At 34.6% G+C, this 26,994-nt stretch overlaps 2 long non-coding RNA genes across 2 annotated transcripts in view; both read left to right on the top strand.

Annotated features, from left to right (window-relative positions):
- LOC125964684 (uncharacterized) overlaps positions 1-26,994 on the top strand; it is an 83,615-nt gene that overhangs the window by 46,643 nt on the left and 9,978 nt on the right. Inside the window, exon 4 of the long non-coding RNA XR_007477923.1 lies at positions 25,218-25,293. This is a non-coding gene — a long non-coding RNA (uncharacterized LOC125964684). The remainder of the gene's footprint in view (positions 1-25,217; positions 25,294-26,994) is intronic.
- Positions 238-5,140, top strand: LOC125964685 (uncharacterized). The gene is made up of 3 exons (XR_007477924.1): positions 238-894; positions 1,808-2,313; positions 4,964-5,140. It is a non-coding gene; the product is annotated as an uncharacterized LOC125964685 (long non-coding RNA).

The following is a 26,994-nucleotide window of genomic DNA, read 5'->3' on the forward strand; positions in this document are numbered from 1 at the left end:
AGAAGAAAATAATATATATAATAGAATTGTGAAGTTGATAGTATTTGAATAATACAGTCTTAATTTTTCTATATAATATTTGTACAATTTAAAATAAGTTCTTATATTACTATAATTTTATGTGAAAAAATTATGCCACTCATCTCAGTTTGGCAACTGAGGAAGCTATCTCAATGATTGAACAGGTGTTTCCTGAAGTGACATGCAGGAGAAACACAGTGGTTTAGGGTATTTCTCACCAGGAGGATAACTTTTCCCAAAGCCAAATATTCATGCATGTCCAAATACAGATGTAGTTAAGGGTGTGATATAAAGTGGGAGTGTGAGAGCATTTCCTTTGAGAAAAATAAATTATTGTTGAGAGGCCATTGGTTTGGTAAACTTAATCTGGGACTGCAAAATTCTGGGGAGTAACTGACAAGATAAAGAAAGCTCCAGAACCCTGGGCAATATTCCTACCCCAGCAGTCATCTGGAGTAAAGGAATATTGGAAGTTGTACACCCATGACGTCTTAGAGGTTTGCAAGAGGACTGTATTCAGCCGAATATCTGAGCATCATTAACAGACCACCTACAGGATCAGTGTGCCCTGCATTGAAAAGCCAGCTGCAGTGAGACACTTTTGAATGAAGAAGCATCTGGAAATTGAGGATATCAGAGAAACCGCCTACTGATGTAGAGGTGAGTTTTGGGGTATCCCCTCTTGGACAGAGATTGGGCTGATTGAAATAAGCTTTCTAAGAGGAGGAAGGGAGTATAGAAGACTCAGTTCACTTAGTGGAGAAAGGCTGAGTTTATCATTTTCCTTGCAGAGGAGATCAACTATACCTGAGGAAACAGAACCTACAAATAATGACTCTGTAGGAGCTTCAAGTCCACCAGAATTTTCATGAGGTAATTGTGCCATGCATTTGCTCTCTACCTGAATGATGGCTACTGCCTTTTATGTTGGTTTATTTTCTTTCTCACCTGGGACGATGTGGAAAGTGGGAGGTATGATGAGAAATTATCTAAGTCTGAAGAAGGGGAAAATTCAGCCCAGAAAGCTATTGCCTGAAGCGAGGCTAGAATTTCACTTCAACTTCTAAAAGACTGGACTGAAGCAAACATGGATATCTATAGAAATTCTCTTGAGTGGGAGCCATTATGATGAAACCCAAAATTATGCATCATGGGAAATAAATTATAGATAAGTAGGTAGATACAAAGATAGATAGATAGATTTTATTCTGGTTTTATATCATATCAAGATCTTGAGGCTATTTTCTCAAAGGGTCAGAACAGTCTTAAATGAGGAATCACTCTACTGGGGGGTGGGGGGTGGTAGAATAAGAAGGATGGGAAAAGACACACTTATCTGGGGAGCTTGTGCAGCTCTGAGAGCCAGAGGTGTTTGCTGGATTCAGAAAAGACAGAGGTTAACTGTTGAAGGCAAAAATAACTGTCAGATGGGAGTTGAAAGTGTTAGGAGGGGAACAGAATGGAGCACACATAAGAGTTCCACAGACGATGGCTGCTCTCTTGGAGAAACCCTCATATTTCCAACCTAGTCTGAAGCAGTGTCTGGTCAACAAGGCTCTATGCTCTGGTGAGTTTCCTAGCAGAGGTGTCTGGGAGTAAAGAAGGTAAGAACAAAAGAAAGAAACATTTCTCTTCCCCGCCAATACCAGGTTTTCACCAAAGCTGAAGTGTACATGTAGAAGTCTCTAGCATGGTACCTAATAGTTTGTAAATATTCAGTATCTGTGTGGTTTGTGTGTGTGTGTGTGTATAAAGATTCACTCATTTCCCATTTTTTTCTTCTTAGCTAACCTGACTACAAGATGATGCCCATACTGTATCTGCTGGCGGTAGCCTGATCAAAAACATTGTAATTGTGGAGATGATTCTTCTTTTTATCTCCTGTAACACCTGTACCTCTCCTCTGTCCAACCATTAAAGGGAGCAGTTACCTACAAATGTACTATATGCAGGTCCAAATGATAAAGAGTACACAGACAACTTAGAGGCAGGATTGAATACACAAGAAGAGTGGTTCTTGGTGTTCTGAGGGGCACTTCGCCTACTCATGTGTGCTGCACATCTTCCACCCCCAAAATGAGACCTATGTGGAAAAGGACGACATTGAGCAAAGGGTACAGATGGAAACTCCCTCTCCCTACAACACATCCTCAGCTATTTTGAGCTCCAAAGTTTAAAGAGAGCAAGAAGGCTTGCTTCAGATGGCTGGCACCACTGTCACCATCCCCATCTCAGATTCAGAGAGAGGTGTACAAGAAGGAGAAAAGCAGGTGGTTTTCCATGGGAAGCAAGGTAAGTGCTTAAGCACAAAGAGGCTCATTTTGCACTGGGCTCAGCACACTCGATCATTCCAACAGCGATGCTACTGTGTCTTGAGGAACCAAGTAAACTCTCAGCTTGGGTTTCTCTGGTTTCCTGGGATATTGGAGTTTTCATGTGAATTACTAAGGATAATATAGTTTTACCTAAGGAAGAAATATTTCAGAAATTCATCAAGGTCATCTTGAAGGTGAATCTTAATTACTTCCTATTTTGCATTAGTACCATGAATGCAAAAGTGCTAATAAGCAGAAGGTAGGTTAAAAATGAGCTATGGAAAGGAGGATGCTGGAATGTTTGACAAAGCAAATAAAGAGACGTATGGATTATATGGGAACCAGGGAGTATGGCTATGATTTACAAATGGGACTATGGATAGGTAAATTATTCACATCAATCTGGGTGTCATAAAAGATGCTGCAATAAACACAGTAAAAATGTCACTCAGGAATTAAGTGTGGAGCCCCCTTTGCTCTCACAACAGTCTTTCCGCAGGACCATTGCTTACCCATAGGCTATAGGGCTTGGGGCAAGTCACTATAGTTGCTGGCTAGGTTAAATACTGAATAATTTTCTACCAAAAAAAGAGAAGGTAGCAGAAGGTCAAACTTAACAGGATGCAATGGAACAGAAAAACTTGCTACTTAGGCTGTGTGATAAATAGTGTATAATATACTCTCACCCACTTTTGCAGTCATAGTACTAGAAGCTAAGGTTTACCTACTTGAAATTTAACCTAAGAATTTCATTTAGGTGTATATCAACTGAGGCTTCTCCTCATTTGTCCTCTGGGTCCTGGTTTGAGATAGTGATTTCTACTGTCATTATTCCAGGGACACCAGGCACATAAAGAGATAATAAGGGAAGAGGTATCAGTTTAACGAGGAATTAAAATAGTAATGTTCAGGTACAGATGCCCAGGAATCAGTGTCTTTAAAAAAAAAAGAGGGACAGTAGAAACCACTACGATGACTAACGATCAGAGGAGAAAGAGGGTGGAGAGGACAAAGCAGAGAAAAGGGAAAGGGTAGGAAGCAGCCATTCTAGGAGAGAGAAGAAGCAGACACCTCTGGAGGAGAAGTAGGCTTCTGTCTCAGGGCGGAGCTGAGCTGTAACACACACTGAAACAGAGGACGATGGCCACATACACTGAAACAGTGTGAGTCTTGTGGTCTCTTGTGGATCTAGTGTGCAGAGGGGACCAGGACTGGCCTCTCATCATGTCTTGGTAGGAGGAAAGAAAGAGCACTTCTGTTCAATGGCATTTCTGGGGAAGAGAAAATGAAAATAAAAGACGTGTTCTCTCTCTCCTCAGATGATACAGGCATAGGAAATTAAATGGTAGTGAATGAATAATGCTAAAGCCTAGAAGAGAAAGTTGTACAGAAGTGAAGAGAAGCCCAAGAGCTAAGCCCATAGCAGAGGAGATGCCCACTCTTGCTGGACAATTTGTAAGTCCCTCCTAGGTGGTAAATCTAAGCCCATCTAGAAATCCGATTTCAGCCCAGATTATGGGTCCTGACACTGATGTGAATGCCTGTCCCAGATCAGGCTTTTCCTGGAAAAGTAGAGGCACTGGCTTCCTTGTGGATTTCCATATGCAGGATAAACATGAAATTCGTAGCCTATAGAAATTTATAGCTGCTCAAGGCAATTATTTTTGAGAATATTTGGTTTAAATATTTCTTAGGGTCTCAAAATTAAGGCAGGTTCCCTGGGAGTTTCAGCTGGGTCATTGAGTAGAGAGTTATCTTCTTTGAGTACCTGATTACCATGTGGAAACTCTTGTTCCACATGAAAATACATACACTCTTTTCCCAGCTCTCACAGTCCAAGTACTGTAAGAAACAGTTACTGACAACAAACGAGAGAGGACTGGACAATCTCTTTTCTTTCCATGAGCACTTTCATCTGAGGCAATCTTGAACACCCCTTGAAAGAAAAAAAGAAAAACCCTCACTTGTATTTTGCCTCTTTCAGGGAGTCTTTGAGGATTTCTTAGAGATTGGTCACTGGGAGGTTCACGTTTATATCCTCAAAGTAATGGAAGCCCAGAGACCAGAATGTAGTTGGAACCCAAGAGTGTGGGAGAGGCAGCCTTGAGTTACAGACCCCTGAGCCCTTAGGCTCGCAAAGGCTTGAAGGATCCTGACTTGTGGTGTCCCCCTGCAGTAGCCCTCAGATAGGAGAGAGCCCTTGGTATAACAAGAAGCAGAAGGGGCTTAGATTTAGTATTTCCAAGTTGTGTCTACCGTTGCCTGGAGCCAGGAAGAAAGACGCATTGTCTTCCTTGGCAAAGAAGCAATAATATCCCCAAATGGGAAGGAGGCAGCCAAGCTGTCTCAGGGTGAGAAGTCACAGGGTATCCCGGACCTTGTCAGGCCCGAGAATTTGAGCTTCTGAACAGGACATCTTTGAGATAAGCAAATGTGCACTTCGAGTAAGGGCAATCTCTTAACAAAAAAATTCTGTTATTGGCTTCTGCAGGAACTAATTCTCTTAAATGTTAGAAATGCCAGAGTGACCAGATTGAGAAAGGATCAAATTCGTTAGAGTTCTGCCACTAACCCACTTGCTCTATTTCCTTAGTAACACATTTTATCTTTGCAAATTTTTGATACAGGGCTAAGAATGGGAATCTGATCATCCAACAAAAGATCCTGATCTTTAAAGAGGCCATTCTACCTTAGCCCAACTGAGGTCTGTATCTTGAAATCATAAGGTTTCCGAAGAGTAGAACACAAGCCCAGTGTTCAGGTCAAGAGGAAAACAAGAGCTTTGGAATCAGACACACTTGAATAAAAATCCAAATGCTTTCACTTACTATTAGATATCGTGTGATTGTCTTGCTTCACCAGACTTCAGTGTTTTCCTTTGTAAAATGGAAATAATGATGGATACAAGCAATTGTAAAATGTATCACATATATACCCAAAACACTTGACGCTGTGTATTGCATATAGTACATTCCCAAAATGGTGGTTTTATTATTAGTACTTTGCTGTATATCATCTTCCAGATATGGTTATTGTATGTCACAATTCTTTTATGAGTTTTGAGTTAGCAAAAGTATATGGTGAGCTATCAGGGAATCATGTCAGTTGAGCCCTAACCGAAGAATCTGGTAGTGATGGACTTGAAGAAATAGAAACTAAAGTCAGAAAGACTCTTTGTATAAATGCAGAATCCTGTATTATTAGAGGGTAGGTAGAGACAGAGGAATCTACAAGGAGTTCAACTTTAGTACCCTGTAAAGAAATTCAACAGAATTTGTGATGTGGCTAAGTAGAAGATGAGCTCCCTGTCAATAAATGTTCACGTACAGGCTGGATCGCCTCATGGATATTCCCAAACTGAGTAAATGTTAGAAATTGATTTTTAAGCATTTTAATTTATAAATTACATATAATGTCAGAACAAACTGACAACTAAGTATACAGTCTAGGGATAATCATTAACATTTTAATTTAGATATGTATTTTGCAAATTATATAATCAGCCTGCACATATTTTCTGAGCCATTTTTAATTCACTGAACATAACACAATATTAAGAGAATTTAACATTATATGAGTCACTTTAATTCCTACATATTATATGAATGCATTTAATCACTGAATGATTATTTTATGCCTTCTCTGTACAACCACCCTCCTAGAAAAACACAATTACAGTCCTTTTTCTTAAAAGGCTTACCTTCTATTGTGGAAGACTGGCTATATGATAAGTTAAAAATATTCTTTGTTATTAAGGTAATGAAAATTAAAACCAAAATGAGATACCGGTGCACATCCACTCAAGTGGCTAGAATCCAAAGAGCATACCAAGAGTGGGCAAAAATATAGAGAAATTGAAACCTTTATGCTGGTGGGTATGTAAAATGGCCTAGCCACTTTGGAAAACATTTTGGCATTTTCTTAGTTGAACACAAGCTTACTGTACAAACCAACAATTCTGCTGCTAGAAAAACTATATCTACACAAAGATTTATATGCCAATGTTCATAATATTATTCATTACAGCCCCAAAATAATGGATGAAATGTGGTGTAGACATATTTTGAAATACCATTCAGCAATAAAAAGACCACTGATAAAGAAATAAAAGAGACCACTGATACAAGCTACAACTTAAGTTTAGAAGCTAGGTGCAAAACCAAAACCAAAAAACCAAACTCGTGTGTGACTGTTTACGTGAACTGTACAGAAAAAAAACAAATTTTATACAGTTGGTTTCCTGGGGCTGGGGGTGTAAACTGGGATTGGTTGCAAATGGGCTCAATGGAATTTTATGGGATTAATAATGTTTTAAAACTGGTTTGTGGCAATGGTGGTCCAACTCTACAAATTTACGTAAAATACATTGAATTGTACTCTTACGATACGATAATTTTCTGGTACATCCCAATAAAGCTGTTAAAAATGATTTAAGGAAGAAAAATACTCAGGTAAATGCAATGAAGGAAATAAATTGGTTATTGTGTTAAAGAACAAGGGCAAGGATAAGGGGAGAGTTAGATACAGCTCTCAGGAAAGGCTCCCTTGCTAAGGAGGTGGCCTTTAAGCTGAGGCTGAGCTCTAATTCAGAAGGTAAGATTTAGCCTTGTGTGAACTAGGCTAACAGCCCACTGGCTAACCACATAGGTTCTGGAGCACAATTCTGCCCTTGTATCTTATCAGCTGTGTGATACTGAGGAAAGTACCTAGCTAGCATGTTATTTGCCTCTGAAGAGACAATAATACACATTATTATATAGACAAAAGTAATGTACATTTTCTGGCAAATGAAAAAATAAGTTAGCTATTATTAACCAATTATATATTGCTGGTCAGTTGGAGTACTTATGATGCTTTAATGAGTATTTTTGTGGTTAAACCTATGTATATATGCCTGATTCTTTCCTCAAGATAAATTCATAAAGGTAAGACTAGATTTCATTAAAAATACATATTTTAAGGTATTTGATACATCAGGAAATGCCCAATCACATAGCTAAGTATATGGAGACTGGGAAGAACATTAGCACACCTTCCAACAAAAATTCTATTTTGACCTGTAAGGGAAGGACCTGGAGCTCATTCATCTTTTTATTCCCAAGACAATTGACAATAATGTTTTGCACACTGTTAAGTAGGTGTTCATTGAATGAGTGACTGACTGAATCTTCCAGAGACAAGGATGACTTAGTAACTGGAGAATTTCTTTGGTGACCAGAAGTATATAGACAGTTTTGTGATGCCCTGTACATAGTTTCCCCCTTGAGGGTTTCATCCCTGAACTGAAAAGAAGAAGGTCTGAATCTCCAGAGAAAATATTGAAATAGAAACTGCAGATGAGTGGTTATGTTGAAAGGGCATTGTCTCCTTCAACTCTTGGATTCTCTGTGAATTTGTTTTTTTTTATTAGTCACAAAGAGGGAGCCATTTTATGCTTTTTGAGGTAGTTTAGCAATAGTAAAGGGACAAAAAAGATGAGTCAGTGATAATTAGAATCTAAAATCACCAGTTGATAATGCATTAGAGCTTCTAGTATGTTAGACACAAATTTGGAGATGAATGAGTGCATTTTGATGTAGTTACCAGATCCTCATGGTGCCTGCATAATCATGTAGCCTGAAGCAGAATTATGAAGGCATGAAACACATCTTTTGTGTTCAGGTTACATTTTGAATTACCTCCTCTTTCACTGGTGGCTCCTTTCCTTCTCAGATGTATGCTGGCCTCCCACCCTCCCCTTTTCCTTTCTATCCTTTCCATCATAACCCACTCTCAGACAAGCAATTGATATGTTACTCTTTCTTTAGTGTACTTCTAAATACCTTGAAAAGAAAGTTGATAGTGTGTACATATATATGCGCATATATATATATGGATATATATTAAACGTGTGTATATAGACATATGTATTAGATTACTGAGGAGTGTATATAGTTATATATCCATCATATATTTTGTTATTTATTATATAAACATGACTGTAATAATGTATATGAAATTACATGTATATATACAACTCACTTGCTGTGTGTGTGTGCATGTGGTTGAAGAAAGACATAAATGAAAAAAGATTTTTCTTAGATTTCACTTGATTTCACTTTCCTAAGTGTTGTATTTTCAGAAATATTTTTTTCAATGTTGAATGAAAGCTTCACAATTCATTATAAATGGTCAAATAAAAGATAATAGTATTTTGACATGATAATATGTCAGTTTACCTATCTTCACACTCTTTAAAATATTTCATAAAACTAAAAATTGGTTAGTAAGATATATTTTTACATAAAGCAAGAGAGCCAATATCAAAATTTTATGGGAACCCACTAGTGAGGATTGCGCTGTGCCCTTCTTCACAAGGACTTCTTCAAATATGTTGTCTGCCTGGAAGGTCAAACAAAACCAGTTTGAAAAAATCTTGATCTGATATATGCTTATAAAGAAGAGATGGCAGTCCTCAGCAGTCATGGCAAGAGCAATTTACTTAGGAGAGAGAGATAAGTGACAGGTAGAGAAAATTTCTGGAGACCTTGAGATGAAAGTGAAATGCTTTTTTATATAACCAAAGGTCAGATCCTTAGTACTTTTAAGAAGCCCTCCTCGATGATCTCTTTTTATTTCTTGGTGTCAAAGTGAAATTAGATAAGTCTTGAATTTTCTCAGTTTTAATGGAATCAGGACCTCAAGTTCATGATGCAAAAAGACCAAGAAATATGAAACTGTGAATACTTAGGCTCAAATTACGGTTTTTTTCCAATAATAAGTTAAATATCTTTGTCTTTATTTTTATTACCTCTTTTCAATATAAGAAGATTTCTATAGTTTTTGAAGGTATTCGGCCAGTTATTATAAAATTATTACAGCATGTTTATTCATCCTAAACTATATAATTGACTGTTATGTGTCACTGTCTACCATTATGGATGTTTTGTTTTAGTAGAATGCAGTAGTCATTCAAGGAATCTCAAAAACAATTATGCACTGTGATACATATTATGAAAGCTTAATATAGGATACTGTGAACAACAGAGGGGGAACAGTCGTGTTATTGGTTTTAGGGAAATTATTTTTAAGGAAATGGACCTCAGCAAAAGAGGGCAATGTAGTGGCAGTGTAGGCAAGAGGGCAAGAGGAAAAGAAAATGTATTAGGGGCTGGCTTGGCACACATTTGTAGGCCATGTGAAGGATATTTTTTTAATAGGAAATCATGCAGGATTTCAAGCAGTGTACTGTCTTTTGACCATGTTTTAAGAGCATCTTTATTCATTTAAAAAATGGAGACCAACAGGGTAACAGTCTCTTTCAAAGTTCAGAAAATTTATAAGGGAAAATGATGCTTGAAGCAAAATGCATGTTAATTACCTCTAATTAAAAAAGTTTTGATATCTGAATATGGCCAACTCTGCCTATTAGATTCAAACCTCTATAAGGCATAGTCCAAAAATGTAGAACTAAATGTGGAAAATCATCCCAGGAGAAAACGTTAAGGCAAGTGGAGAGTATAGCAGGAGATCTGCAGGAGTGACAGTCCTGAGATATTAATTACCCAGATAAAACAGACATTCTTGAGAGTTCTAATTTGTGTTCATATGATATTGTCACTTGTAGTATATTCTTTCTTTAGAATTTCCATATCATATATTGCAATCACATAAAGTTTCTGTGCTTTGTCGCTATATTCCCCTTCTATTATACAGATAATGATATGAATGTCCAGAGATGAATGCCATGTTTATAATGAAGTTCTCATTTATCTTCCACCTATTGCTCTTGTTTTCTTTTTCCCACAAATTTTCTGTTCTATTACCAGGTTCATTGTCAGTTATAGGGGCCATAGACCAGCCACAGTTTTTCCAACAGTACTGTAACAGTTACAAATAGATGCAAGATTATGAAATGGCACTGGGTATGTAGTTTACAGTTTTAAGACTATATGTTCTTAAGTCAGAAAATAATCATTGCCTTTTAATATTGCGCATCAAACAATATCTGTACTAACAGCCTTTTATTGGCCAACTGACATATGCCAAACTGTGGCTTATATGATTTTTTTTTTAATCTTTGTGACATAGTAATCTCATTTATCCACAAGGAAATAGAAGTCAGAGAGCTTATTTTACTTGTCAAAGTAAACTAGTTACAAAGTCTAGATTCTAATCTGGGTTTGTCTGCTTTCATTGTGCTGTTCATCCTACCTTTAATGTACATTTTGGATTTCATAATTCTTTTGTTCCACTTTATTTTCTATCAGGCTTATGTCTTTAACTCTTGCCTTTTCTCACTCCCTATTCAGTCTCATCAATGACTCCATTTGTCCTTGTCTCTGATCATAGGTATGAATAGTTCTTCACTCAAAAGCTGCACTGGGCATGGTTTTCATTGTAAATTACAAAACTGTAGCTTTAATTCCTTGCACATCTCTAGCTAGACTTGGTCATAAAACTACGTATGCCATTAAATAAATGTATCCCAAAATGTGTTTCATAGAACACTAGTTGAATGAAGTGTTCCTTGAAAATGGGATGCCGAAATCAAGTAAATTGAGAAAATTCTGTTGCTTTTATGCCTTTCCTCATGCTGGATTACTCCCAATAAACATTAGCATATGAAATTGTCATAGACATTGTACAGTAAAACAATATTTATTTCAAAAGAAATCTTTGACCATAGAAAAACATTGTCCACTTTGAAAAAAAAAAAAAACTACAAAAACTGTTTCCTAGACTTCTCTCTCTCTCTCCTTACTGGCAGTCCCTTGAATGAAAACGCTCAGGATTTACCAAGCTAAATTGCTACATGGGTTAGAGGAGTTTAGAAATAGTTATTAAAAATCATATACACATATGTCTGTTTTTATGTCTATGATTATACTTATTTTACATGCATTGCTTTGACTTACAAAGTTCCTATGTAACCTTGGGAAATTAAACATTTAACATTCCTTAAATTTCTGTGCACTTACATCCTATACACCCAATACCAAAATTTTAGATGTCACATATGATCTCCAAGTCACATTTCATTTATCTTATGTGCCAAAAAGTGAAAGGCATAATGATATTTATTTCGCCTTTTATAAGATATCCTAATCACATGTGTTTTCTAAAAGTGTATAAAATTGAGCGTCATTTTGAAATATATATGATACACTTAGGTTGCTATATATATGAAAAATTATAAAAGAAGGAAAAGACAGTTACATCTCTCAAACATATTTGATTTTTGTTAATCATTGACACAAGAGTAAATCTGTCCTAGGAGCATTATCAGAATAATTATTACCTTTCTATACTTTTCTTTTGACAATAGGAAAAAGATGACTCAGAAATCAATGAACAGCTAGACTAGCAATCTAGGTGTTGATTGAGTCGGAAACTATTTACCTCCTTGCATAATTCTACTACCCAAACAATTATTGCCGAAATATATGCAAACGCAAATCCAAGATCCCATAGAAATATTGATTTCCATGAAAAAAAGAATATGTGCAGCAGTGCATGACCAACTAGATGTACTGTTTCTGGGCAATTGATAGGTAATGATCATTCTCTATGGGGAGCTATGCGAAGCATTCATGTAAATTTTATTGAATTTGTGACCAGTCACCCATAAAAGATAATTATATATGTCTGAGTATGAGGTGACCTGATCGTCCTATCAAACATGGCTTTAGAGCAAACCTTAACTACTGTGGAGTTTACTATACAGACATATGAATAAAAATAACACCGGAGGTCTTTCTCACAGTGTTTGGGAGAGAAATATAAATAATTGAATTTAAGAAGAGAATTAAATTTACCCAGTCTACAGAATGGTTCAAGACCAGATGTGCTTACAGACAGTTATGTTGGTTAAGTCGTTTTTTGAATTAATTGTCCAAGAGAAACATGCTGATTCTAAGGGAAGAAGTTACCTTGCTGGGTTAGAGTGGTCCTATAACTGCTCTCAGCCAAATGTATTTAACCTAGTAGAAATGTCAGCAAGGATCTGGACTAGAGAAACATGGAAAGTAGAGAGTGTCTAAGGTACCACGCCACCTCTTAGCATTTTTTATAATAAAAAATCTGTATTTTCTTAATTTGTACTGAATGTTCTGTTGTTAATTGTATACCATCCATAGATAAGAACAATGTGGTCAGTGATTGATTTGAGCTGGGGTGCCTAATTTCTGGGCCCATCTCCACATATTTTGATTCAATACATATTCATAATATATAGTCATATAAATTTTTATAGATAACTTAAATATATGAATTTCGCATATATACATATATGTATATAATTTCCTTGTACGGTATTGATAGTCTGATGTGGTACATACTGGGTGATCACTTCAAATAACAGAAAATTTGTCTAATATAAATGTATGTTTTTAACTCTCTATTGTTTGATCACTCTTTATAACAAAACTAAAACTGATCATACATTATTTTTTAAACTTAACTCAGTACCCTGTCTAATTTTGTCACTACATAAATAGCAGTTCTATTTACTGATAACCCATACCATCATCCATACAGTATTTTTACCTCTTTTTTGGTATATTCATTTTAGAAAAAATGTTTACTACATTCACACAAAATACCATGTGGTGCTGGGCATTTACCTTAATAAACTCTCAGTCTAATAGGAGACATGAAAATATTCATAAATATTTACTTTATAGTAAGATAAATGACATGAAAAAGTAATGCACATAGCACTATGGGAGCAAAATAGATGGATATCTAAATAAGGCTAGGTAAACTTTTCTAGAAAGAAAACATTAAGTTGTATCATTTTTTTCTCTTTTCTTTTTTTATATTACATACCCAAGATATATTTATTTTATAAATGGAAATTTGTACCTCTTGACCACCTTCACAATTTCACCCACTCCCCTCTGGCAACCACCAATCTGTTTCTGTATCATTTTTCTTTGTTTTGTTTGTTCATTTATTTTTTTTAAGATTCCACATATAAATGATATCATATGGTATTTGTTTTTGTCTAACTTATCTCACTTTGCATAAAATACCCTCAGAGCCCATCCATATTATTGCAAATGGCAAGGTTTAATTCTTTTGTATGGCTGAGTAATATTCCATTTTGTGTGTGTGTGTGTGTGTGTGTGTGTGTGTGTGTGTGTGTATCAGATCTTCTTTATCCATTCATCAATCAATGGATATTTAGGTCATTTTCATATCTTGGCTATTGTAAATAATGCAGTGAATATAGGGGTACATATATCTTTTGGAATTAGAGTTTTAATATTTTTGGATAAATACCCAGAAGTGGAATAGCTGGATCATGTGGTCATTCTAGTTTTTAATTTTCTGAGGAACCTCAATACTGCTCTCCATAGTGTCTGCAACAATTCACATTCCCACCAACAATGCACAAGAGTTCTTTTCTCCACATCTTTTTGATAATAGCCTTTCTAACAGATGTGAGATGGTATCTCATTGTGGCTTTGATTTGCGTTTCCCTGATGATTGGTCATGTGGATCATCTTTTCATGTGCTTGTTGGACATCTATAAGTCTTCTTTGGAAAAATGTCTATTCAGTTCTCTGCCCATTTTTAAACTAAAAAAAAGTTTTGTTATTATGTTATATGAGTTATTTACATATTTTTTATATTAACCCCTTAATGGATATATGATTTGAAAATCTTCTCTCATTCAGTAGGTTGACTTTCATTTTATTGATGGTTTCCTTCCTAGGGAAGAAGATTTTTAGTTTGATGTAGTCCTACTTGTTGTTTGTTTGTTTGTTTGTTTTTTTTTTGCTTTTGTTGCTCTTGCCTTTGGAGTCATATCCAAAAAGTCACCAAGACTGATATCAAGGATTTAACTCCTATGTTTTCTTCTTGGAGTTTTGTGGTTTCAAGTCTTACATTCAAGCATTTAATCCATTTTGAGTTAATTTTTGTGCATGGTGTAAGGTAGTAGTCTAATTTCATTCTTTTGCATGTGGCTGTCCAGTTTTCCCAACACAATGTATTGAAGAGACTATCTTTTCCCCATTGTATATTCTTGCCTCCTTTGTTGTAAACCAATTGGCCATATATGTGTGGGTTTATTTTGGGGCTCTCTATTTTTTTTCATTGTTTTATGCGTCTGTTTCTATACCAATACCATACTGTTTTGATTACTATCACTTTGTAGTACAGTTTGAAATCCGGGAGGATGATGCCTCCAGCTTTGTTCTTCTTTCTCAATATTGCTTTAGCTATTTGGGGTCTTTTTTGATTCCATACAAATTTTAGGATTGTTGGTTCTATTTCTGTGAAAAATGCCATTGGAATTTTGATAGGGATTGAATCAAATCTGTAGATTGCTTTGGGTAAACATTTTAACAATACAAATTCTTTCAGTCCATGAGTATAGAATATATGTATTTTTGTCTTCTTAAATTACTTTCATCACATATACTTCTCAGTGTCCTCATCTGTCACTTTCTTGGTTAAATGTATTCCTAGGTATTGTATTATTTTTGATGTACTAGTAAATAGAATTTATTCTTAATTTGTCTTTTTCATAGTTTGCTGTTAGTGCATAAAAACATGATATATTTTGTTTGATTTTGTACCCTGCAACTTTATTGAATTTGTTTATTAGTACTAACAGTTTTGGTGCAGTCTTCAGAATTTTCCCTATATAAAATCATGTCATCCACAACTAGTGACAGTTTTATTTTTTTTTCTTTCCAATTTGGATGCCTTTTATTGCTTTTTCCTGCCTAATTGCTCTGTTTAAGACTCCCAAACTTTGTAAAATAAAAATAGCTTGAGTTGTACCTTGAAGAATATATGGGGGGTTTCCCTGGTGGCGCAGTGGTTGAGAGTCCGCCTGCCGATGCAGGGGACACAGGTTTGTGCCCCGGTCTGGGAAGATCCCACATGCCGCAGAGCGGCTGGGTCCGTGAGCCATGGTTGCTGAGCCTGTGCTTTCAGAGCCTGTGCTCCGCAACGGGAGAGACCGCAACAGTGAGAGGCCCGCGTACCGCAAAAAAAAAAAAAAAAAAAGAAAAAGGAATATATGGGAGGTAGCTTTATGTGGAAGTCAAACTAGTGAAAAAGTCACAGGCAACATATAGCTTGTGGAAGAAAGGAAACCTCAAACAGAATGACATGCTTGAGAACTGCAGTGCTACAGCACTACAGCACTCTGGAGTGTGGTGTGGAGAATGAGGAGAGAAAGATAGCTGTAACCTGGTAACACTCTGAAAGTTGCAGGTTGAAATCTTAGAAGTAAAAATACTAGAAAGCATTTGTTTAGCTTCATTTCAGCCAAATGTTTTTCAAAATTTCCATTTTAACTGAAATTGTTAGTCCCAGCTAATACACAGGATAGTCTGCAAACCTTAACCAGGTCTGTGTGCCCACAGTGTTTCCTCTACAACACCTTCCACCTATACCTCCATTTTTATGATCAAATACATACAGGGCAGAGATGCCCAAAATAGGTTGCATTGGCTCATTTCACTCTGTAGTGCTCACTGGTTTTTCTGCAGATTTTTTCTGTAATGAACATTGGGCTGAATATCAGGAGATCATATCTCTAATTCCAGCCATTCAATCACCTGTCTGGGAGACCTTGAGCCAGAGTCTTCCTTGTGACATTATAAATATGAACAGGTGGTTATTAAAGTCGTTTCTTTGCATTACAGTGCTATATTAAAATAGCACGCTGAATCTAATATGTAGAATAATAAAAGCCAAACACCTCTGATCAAAGCAACATTGTGGGAGATGAGCTTTGGTCATCCCCTGCTGTCTCTAGAAAGGACCTCAGATACCATTGTTTCACCTCTGTTTGTAATAAGGGGAATTCACATAACCAAGGTTATAAAAATAATTTTAATATGTATCCTTCTCCACTTGAGAGGCTCCACATATGGAAGGACTCAACACTCAGGAAATCTGGTGGGGGAGCATTCATTCCTACGATGTTTGGATGGTTTGTCTAAAAATCTCTTTGTGAAGCTTTTTCCTGTCATTCCCCCGACTGCAATATTGATATCCAGGCCCAACACAAATGGCACTTCCTATGGATAAGTCCCCATGGTTTCTTCTACTTGAAACAGATCAAGTCCCCATGGTTTCTTCTACTTGAAACAGATCATTTCCAACTTTGTTGATTAACAACATTGTTATCCAAGTGAATGAAAATTTCTTATTTTTCACATCTTTATCAACATTATCTATTCTAAGGGTATCATTAGTTGATCTTATGTGTGGAATATTATTTCATTATACTTTTCCTTTCACATATGACTACAAAAAATGAAAAAAAATATTGACTACACAGACTTTCTCTTTATAATTACTATTCATGTTGGGTTGATTCCTCAATACTTTATCAGGGTATTCTCTTTTAAATATATACTTTGGAGACTCAATATTTCTTATTCATTTACATTGTGGCATTATTTTTTGTTTATAATTGTGTCTATATTCTCTTTTAAGAAGGCAAGTTAGCAATTTTAATATCATTATTTTCTTGTAATGTCTCCTAAATGTTATGTTTGCCTTTCTTATTTTGGTTTTGAGTAGTCTATCATTTACCATCTGTTTCAACTATAAATTTTATCATATATCAAATTATTATATATTATAATGTTTATATGTTTTTGTTATATTCATCTGTCTGTTAGCTTATCTAAGTGCAGTATTGCACTGTGTTTATTACTAAAGTTTTATTATAAATCTTGATATCTGATAAAGAATGCTCCCCATCCCTTTTGGGTTTCATAAAAAACCCTTACTAGATTTTAATTGAAATTGCTTTGAATACCTAGATTAATTTTTGAAACAATTATTATCTTCTAGATACTGTATTTTGCCACCCATGAACATGTAACGTCTACTGTCTACTTAATCATTAGCCTTCTTTATATGTTTGCTTTGTTTGGTTTTTATTTTTTATTTTATTTAATTATTTTTTTTAACAGATAATTCCAAATCTTTTGTTTTTGTTTTCTTTTGTTTTAATTTTTATTGGAGTATAGTTGATTTACAATGTTGTGTTAGTTTCAGGTGTACAGTAAAGTGATGCCGTTATACATATACATATATTCACTCTTTTTTAGAGTCTTTTCCCATATAGGTCATTACAGAGTATTGAGTAGAGTCCTCTGTGCCATACAGTCGGTCCTTACTAGTTATGTATTTTATATGTAGTAGTGTATATATGTCAATCCCAATCTTGCAGTTTATGCCACCATCCCTTTTCCCCCTGGTAACCATAAGTTTGTTTTCTACATCTGTGACTGTATTTCTGTTTTGTAAATAAGTTCATTTGTACTATTTTTTCTAGATTTCACATATAAACGATATCATATATTTGTCTTTCTCTGACTTACTTCAGTCAATATGACAACAATATGACAATATTGTTGACAACAATCATATTGACAACAATATGACAATATGACAATGGTCCATCCATTTGTTGCAAATGGCATTATTTCATTCTTTTTTATGGCTGAGTAATATTCCATTGTATATATGTACCACATCTTCTTTAGCCACTCCTCTGTCAATGAACATTTAGGTTGTTTCCATGTCTTGGCTATTGTAAATAGTGCTGCAATGAACATTGAGGTGCATGTATCTTTTCGAATTATGGTTTTCTCTGGTTATATGCCCAGGAGTGGGATTGCTGGATCATATGGTAGCTCTATATTTTGTTTTTTAAGGAACCTTCATACTGTTCTCCATAGTGGTTGTACCGATTTACATTCCCACCAACAGTGCAGGAGGGTGCCCTTTGCTTCACACTCTCTCCAGCATTTATTCTTTGTAGATTTTTTGATGATGGCCATCCTGATTGGTGTGAGGTGATACTCCATTGTAGCTTTGATTTGCATTTCTCTAATAATTAGTGATGTTGAGCATATTTTCATGTGCTTTGTGGCCAGCTGTATGTCTTCTTTGGAAAAATGTCTATTTAGATCTTCTGCCCATATTTTGATTGGGTTATTTGTTTTTTTTGATATTGAGCTTCATGAGCTGTTTGTATATTTTTGAGATTAATCCCTTGTCGGTCACTTTGTTTGCAAATATTTACTCTCATTCTGTGGGTTGTCTTTTCATTTTGTTTATCGTTTCCTTTGCTATGCAAAATCTTTTAAGTTTAATTAGGTTCCATTTGTTTATTTTTGCTTTTATTTTCATTACTCTAGGAGGTGGATCAAAAAAAATATTGCTGCGATTTACGTCAGCGAGCATCCTGCCTATCTGGCCTTACATTTAGGTCTTTAATCCATTTTTTTTTAACATCCTTATTGGATTATAATTGCTTTACAGTGGTGTGTTTGTTTTGTTTTTTAATAATGCTTTGTAACTTTTTCCAGAAGGCCTAGAGGCATTATTTTTTAAAAATTATTTCTAAATACCTTAGAGTTATTGTTGCTATTGGAAAAAGGCCCTTTATTTTTTTCTAGGATAAGAAAGTGTTTCCACTAAATTTTAAAATTATGTATTTGATCTGCGTTTATATTTTAATGTTAATAGACTTTTCAATACTGATCCATAATTAAGTAATGTATTTTGTTTTGCATTATTGGAAAAATAAGACATGATAATTTCACCACCCCAGAAGATTCCTTTGTACTATCAGTAAACTGCAGAGGTAACTACTATAATAACCATTCTGACTTTTATTATTAAATATTGGTTTTGCTGTGTTTGAAACTCAAATAAAAGTATGAATACTCTGTGTATTCTTTTCTGTTTTCCTCTTGTTCAACATGATACTTTCGGGATTCATCCATATTATAACATATATTAAAAGACTGATCTTTTATTTATTGCTGTGTAGGAGAATGTCATTATAAATATATTATAAATTGTCTATCACTTGATCCTATTGGGTTCCTTCCAATTTCTTCTGTATGAATAAACTTGCTATAAATGTTTGTGCAAATATCTTTTTTTTTTTTTTTTTTTTTTTTTTTTTTGGTGGTACGCGGGCCTCTCACTGCTGTGGCCTCTCCCGTTGTGGAGCACAGGCTCTGGACTGCAGGCTCAGTGGCTATGGCTCACGAGCCCAGCTGCTCCATGGCATGTGGGATCTTCCCGGACCGGGGCACGAACCCACGTCCCCTGCATTGGCAGGTGGACCCTCAACCACTGTGCCACCAGGGAAGCCCATGTGCAAATATCTTTTGCTGGAGTTTTGCACTAATTTTTTATGGGAGTGGTATGGGTTTAGGGGATATATATGTTAGTTTTAGAAATTACTGCTAATCATATTTTTTCAAAATTGATCTAATTAAGAATCCCATCAACAATGTATGCAGATTCTTTGTCTGACTTAACTTCACTTAGTATGATAATCTCTTGGTCCATCCATGTTGCTGCAAATGGCATTATTTTGTTCTTTTTTATGGCTGAGTAATATTCCATTGCATATCTGTACAACATCTTCATAATCCATTTATCTGTCGATGGACATTTAGGTTGCTTCCACGTCTTGGCTATTGTAAATAATGCTGCAGTGAACATTGGGGTGCATGTAACTTTTCTAATTATGGTTTTCTCCAGATATATGCCCAGGAGTGATCACTCACGTGTGGAATCTAATTTTAAAAAATGATACAAATGAACTTATTTACAAAACAGAAACCGAAAGATATCAAAAACAAACTTATGGTTACCAAAGGGGAAACATGGGTGGGGAGGGGTAAATCAGAAGTTTGGGATTAACATACACACACTACTATACATAAGATAGATAACCAACAAGGGCACAGGGAACTCTACTCAATATTCTGTGATAACCTATATGAGAAAAGAATCTGAAAAAGAGTGAATATATGTATATGTATAACTGAATCGACTTTGCTCTGTACCTGAAACTAACAGCATTGTGAATCAACTACACTCCAATAAAATTGAAGAAAAAAAAAAAAAACAATGTATGAAGTTTCTAGTGGCACACTACTTTCTCGTCAGTACATCATATTATCTTAATTTTAGTCATTCTGATGGGTGTGTTCTATAATCTCATTATAGATTTAATTTTCCCTTCCCTGATGATTAATGATGTTGAATATCTTTTTATATGCTTATTGATTGTTTAGATACACTCATTAGTAAAGTGCTTTTATAAAACCTCACCCCATTTTAAAATTTTGTTCTTTGGCCTTTTTATTGATTTCTAGCATTCTTCATGTATTCTGTATACAAATCATTTTCAGATGTATGTACCCGGAGTATCTTCTCCCTTTCTGTGAATCACCTACTTAAGTATGATTTCTTTTGATGAGCAGAAGTTCTGTATATCATTAAGGTTACTAAATGAATTATTTTCCTTTATGATTAGTATTTATGTTTATTAATATTAAAAACAAATTTTCCTACTCCAGGGTCATGAAGATGTTCCCCTCAATGTTTTTATTTTTTCCTAGAATATTGATTATTTTTGTTTTAATATTAATCTGGTGAACCTGATAAAATCTATAATCAACCTCAAGTTAATATCTCTATATGGTATAAGGTAGGATTAGGGTTCATTTATTTTTTACCATATGCATATCCAATTGCTCCAGCATGATTCATAGGAAAAAATCAAAAGCTTTTCATAATAAATTTTGGTGGCAATTTTTTCATAAATCAAATGTCTTTAAACACATGGGGCTCTTCTAGACTCTAAATTATGTTCCATTGCCCTATACTATGGATGGATAGTATTATTGCTGTAGTGTTATAGTTACCTTGCCATTGTAGGTCATATACACAGTTTGTGTGTGTGTGTGTGTGTTGGGGGCTTGTGTCATTGGTATTTAAACTTTCTTTTTGTCTGATATGCTCATTTTAAAGTATTAAATTTATCCCTCAAAATGATATTTTTATTTTTATCCCATAATTTTTTTACACCATAATTTCATTATTTTCATCTTAACATATTTTCTAAGGTTCATTGTAACTTTACCTTGTCCTATAAATTATTTAGTAGTTTGTTATTTTATTAACAAATACTATTATTAATAAGTTATAATTGAGTGTTAATTTACTTCTATAATGGTTAGAGAATATATAGTCTATTATTTCCTAACTGAAATTTAGTTAATATTGCTTTATGAACCAGGAAATACTTTATTTTGTTAAATATGTTGTAATTATATGAAAAGAATGTGTGTTTTATAGTTACGTTTGTGGCATTCTATATACATCAAGTAAATCAATATGCTTAACAATGTTGTTAAAATCTTTTAATTTCTTACTTTTTTCCCCAAACCGAGGCATGTTAAAAATCTCTAGTCATGAATTTTATTTTGTGTTTTTCTCTCTGTTAATTTTACTTTACATAATTTAAAGCTATGTTGTGTGCTTCCAAATTTAGGAGAGTCAAATTAATCTGTTGACTATTTCATTATTGTAAAATGTTCTGCCTTTCATTCATAACACTGCTTGCTGTAAAGTCTCCCTTACCTGACATTAATAGAGACACTCCAGTTTCTTTTTAATATATATTTTTTATCATCATTGTACTTCCTTTGTCATTTTTGGATTTGTATTTAAAATGTGTTTTGGAGGACCACTCAAATTTTGGCCATATTTTAAAATTTACTTGATTCAATATTAACATAGGCACACTACCTTCCCTTGGGTTAGTTTTTGCATTTTTTTTCACTTATTTTACATTCAAGCAAGCTTTTTAAAGTTGTTTCTCATTAAAAAAAAAGCATATTGTTATGTTTCCTTCCGTCTTCCTTTCTCTCTGTCCTATCTTTGTCTTTTAATTAGAACATTTAGTCCATTCATATTTAATGTTATTATTGATATAGTTGGGTTTAAGTCTACCATCTTGCTTTGTTTTCTGTTTGTCACATCTGTTCTTCATTCCCTGATTTCTTCTTTCCTGTATTCTTTTGTATTAATCAAGTTCTTGTTTTAGTGTTCTGTTTGTCCATCTCTTAGCATTTTGGTAACATGTTTTTCTACCACTCTTCAATAATTTTCTTACTTTTTTGAAATTTGTTAAATTATTGTTGACTTATCTTAAACTACTACTTTTATCTCATCACAGATAATTCAAGAAACTTGCAAGAATTTAAATTCATTTACCTCTTTAGTGTTTTTCTCCTAACTGTTGTTATATATTTTACTCATGAATGTGTTAGAAACCTCTCAGATATTGTTATTATGATTGCTTAATGCATTCTATTGTCTTTTATATTTACTCACTTATTTGCCCTTTCTTGAGGTGTTCCTTTCTTCTTGCACTCTGGACTCCAATCCAGAATTAGTTTTTCTCAACCTAATGAACTGCTTTCAATATTACTTGTAGTTCAGTTTGCTTGCATCAGTTTTTCTCAACTTTGTTTTCTTGACAATATGTTCATTCACCTTCATGTTTGAAGGAAATATTTTCACTGGATGTCAGGTTATTTCCCTGAATTTTAGTATTTTAAATGTGTTATATCAGCATATATGTAGTACTTAAGAAATTATTTGTTTTTTGAAAGTTTTATCCCTGTTTATTTTTTAAACACATATGCTTTTAAATATGTAGTTTACCTTCCAAATTCAATTAAATTGGATTGGCAGTGATCTGAAGGAAGATAAAACTGAAAGGCCAAAGGAAAGGTTTGCTTGATATATAAAATATATATTAAAGGTGTGAAACATTTCTTAAAATAAATTTATAAAAGTATCTATTAGCAATCTTTGTTGAAAAGAATTTTCTTTGGGGCAATTAGGATTATATCATAAGCAAGCTGTAGAATAAGCAGGCAATTGAAATCATTTTGTAAATAGACTCTTACAATTATCCTAAAGACACTTAAACCAGACCCTGCTCGTTCCCTCTCTAAATATATAATTAATAATTTTGTAAATTATAACATGTCACTATAAAAATAACTGAAGCACATTATCTGAATATTATGAGTGAACAAAATTTAAAGTAGGATAACAAGGAGCAGACATAAAATCCCTTTCAGACACATTCAGATGTTGTAATGATTTATTTTCATCTTTACTATTTATATTCTCTGGTTAAATTTTCCTTTTTAACTGTAGAAATGATGTCAGATATTGCTACATAAATTTATGGTAAAGAAAGGAAGGTTTAATGAAATGCCATCTTAAAGGAACAATTTTTGTTTAATGGAATTGAACCATCATATTCACTCAAACAGAAATATTTTTGCTTAAGGGCAGAGTAATGTGAAGTGTACAACCAGGGATTTTGGGGAAAAAAAAAATATATATATATATATTTTTTTGTGTGTGTGTGTGTGTGGTATACAGGCCTCTCACTGTTGTGGCCTCTCCCGTTGTAGAGCACAGGCTCCGGACATGCAGGCTCAGTGGCCATGCCTCATGGTCCCAGCCACTCCGCAGCAGGTGGGATCTTCCCAGACCGGGGCACGAGCCCGTGTCCCCTGCATTGGCAGGCGGACTCTCAACCACTGTGCCACCAGAGGAGCCCTCGAAAATATTTTTAATAGACTCTAGGTAGTAACATGTTTTGCTAAATGTATTTTGAATTATTCATTTGAATTATTTGTTCTGCATTTTTATCTGGAGTTGTCAAAGTGGGACAGGAATCAACAAATCAGCAACAAGAAAAGTCAACACTAACTAAAAGTCTTTGGAAGAGACATAAATGTAAAGGCAGGATTTCAAAACAGTAGGTCTCAGTGCTAGCTCTTCTGTCCCTAATATTAATTCTTATAGTTTTGTTGTTTGCTTAATTGCTTTTGTTTTTACCAGTTATCATACTTCAAGTGATTTTTTTTTTAAATGAACATCTGTTTGGGTTATCCCACCTCATCTAAATTCTTCATTGAATTTTCTCATTTCTCAGGATAGAATTTATTCTTCTTTATAATTTTCTCTACCTCTCTGCCAAATTATTCATTTCTCATCCCCATACTATGCTGCTATGATACCACTGCTCCCTTTCTTCATTTAATTAGTGACAACTCATCCTTTATTACCCAGTCCACAAATCACCTCTTCAGTCTCCCTGCCACTCCCGCTGGCTGTCATGTTTTGCACCACAGGCACCCTATTTACAGCTCTATCACAGCACTATGTGACTGTATAAATAGTTATAAAAATGGTTTGTCTTTCAATTAGACAATTAGGTGAGGAATTTTAGTACAGGAACTGTACTTAGCTTTTAGGGCATTACATAGTGGGTTCCTTAATTTTTTTTTTAACATCTTTATTGGAGTATAATTGCTTTACAATGTTGTGTTAGTTTCTGCTGTATAACAAAGTCAATCAGCTCTATGTATACATATATCCCCATATCTCCTCCTTCTTGCATCTCCCTCCCTCCCACCCTCCCTATCCCACCCCTCTAGGTGGTCACAAAGCACTGAGTTGATCTCCCTATGCTATGCTGCTGCTTCCCACTAGCTATCGGTTTTACATTTGGTAGTGTATAAAAGTCAATGCCACTCTCTCACTTTGTCCTAGCTTACACTTCCCCCTCCCCATGTCCTCAAGTCCATTCTCTATGTCTACATCTTTATTCCTGTCCTGCCCCTGGGTTCACCAGAACCTTTTTTTTGTTTGTTTTAAGATTCCATATATATGTGTTAGCATACAGTATTTGTTTTTCTCCTTCTGACTTACTTCACTCTGTATGACAGACTCTAGGTCCATCCACCTCACTACAAATAACTCAATTTTGTTTCCTTTTATGGCTGAGTATTATTCCATTGTATATATGTGCCACATCTTCTTTATCCATTCATCTATCGATGGACACTTCAGTTGCTTCCGTGTCCTGGCTATCTTAAGTTTTTTTCTTGAAATAACAATCTATTAAGATGTTACTCAGATACCATAAAATTCATACATTTAAAAGGTAAATCTCAGTGGTTTTTAATATATTTACAAATTTATAAAATCATCGCTGTTATCTAATTACAGAATAACATCATCACTCCAAGAAGAACCCCATACCTATGTGCATTCACCCTGTATTTCTCCTTTCCTTCAGCCCCAGGTAATGACTAATATACTTTCTGTTTCTATGTATTTGCCCATTCTGGATATTTAATGTAAATCAAATCATACAATATGTAGCCTTTTGTGACTGGCTTCTTTCACTTAGCATTAAGTTTTCAAGGTTCAGCCATGCTGTAACATGTATCAGTGTGTCATTCCTTTTTGTTGCCAAATAATATTCCTTTAGGAGAACATATGCATTTTGTTTACCCATTCATCAGTTGATGGGCATTTCTGCTGTTTCCATTCTTTGTCTGTTACGAATAGTCATTCTATGGACATTTGTGTGCAACTTTTTGTGTAGATATTTTTCTTTCATTTCTCTTGGGTAGATAACAGTAAGTCCCCTACATACGAACGAGTTCCATTCCAAGAGCATGTTTGTAAATCCAATTTGTTTGTTAAGTCCAACAAAGTTAGTCTAGGTACCCAATTAATAAAATTGGCTATATAGTACTGAACTGTAATAGGTTTATAATATTTTTCACACAAATAATACATAAAAACAAACAAGCACAAAAAATAAAAAAATTTTAATCTTATGGTATAGTACCTTGAAAAGTATAGTAGTACAGTACAACAGCTGGCTGGTAGCAGTACCAGCTACATCACCGCTGCTTTTATGCTTGCTTCTGGACATCCTGGGCTTGAAATAAATGTACTGTACTCTATACGGTACTGCACTGTAAAGTACACAAAAGTACAACCACTTGGAGAGGACGCACGCACATGACAATGTACGCCAGACACGTGAACTGACTTACGTGATTGGACATGTGAATGCACGTTCACATCTTTGAAAGTTTGCAACTTGAAGGTTCATATGTAGGGAATTTATTATACCTAGGAGTGTTATGCCGAGTCACATTGAAATTCTACATTTAACATTTTGAGGAGCTGCCGAACTATTTTCCGAAGTGATTGAACCATTTTACAGTCCCATCAGCTATTTCTGAGAATTTTAATTACTCTCAATACTCACCAAAAATTTTTTTTTATGTATTAAAAAAATAGCCATCTTAGTGGGTATCAAGTGGTGTCCCCTTGTGGTTTTGATTTGCATTTCCCTAATGACTTATGATGTTGAGTTAATGTACCTATTTGCATTGTTTATTTGGAAAAATGTATATTCATATCCTTTGCGCACTTTAAAAATTAGGTACTGTGTTTACATTTAAAAAATTCTTTGTACTTTTCAGTTCTAAGAGTTCTTTAAATATTCTACATATAAGTTTCTTCCTAGATATAATATTTGCAAATATTTTATCTTATTCCTGTGTTGACTTTGCACTTTCTTAATGATATCTTTCCAGGAGAAAACATTTTTAATTTTGATGAAGTACACTATTATCTATTTCTTTTATCATTTGTGCTTTTGGTGTCATATCTAAGTCACTTCTTAATGAAAGATCACAAATATCATTTTTTTCTAACAGTTTTATTGTTTTAGCACTTACATTTAGGCTTTTGATCCATTTTGAGTTAATTTTTGTGTATGGTATGAGGTCAGGGTCCAATTTCATTCTTTTTCATGTAGGTATCCAGTTATCAAACAGCATTTTTCTCCCAGTTTTACTGAGATATAGTTGACATACAGCACTGTATGTTTAAAGTATATAGCTCAATGATTTGACTTACATATATCATGCAATGATTACCACAGTAAGTTTAGTGAATATTCATCATCTCATACAGGCAC

The sequence above is a fragment of the Orcinus orca genome, chromosome 6 (genome assembly GCF_937001465.1).
Source record: "Orcinus orca chromosome 6, mOrcOrc1.1, whole genome shotgun sequence".
Lineage (NCBI taxonomy): Eukaryota > Metazoa > Chordata > Mammalia > Artiodactyla > Delphinidae > Orcinus > Orcinus orca.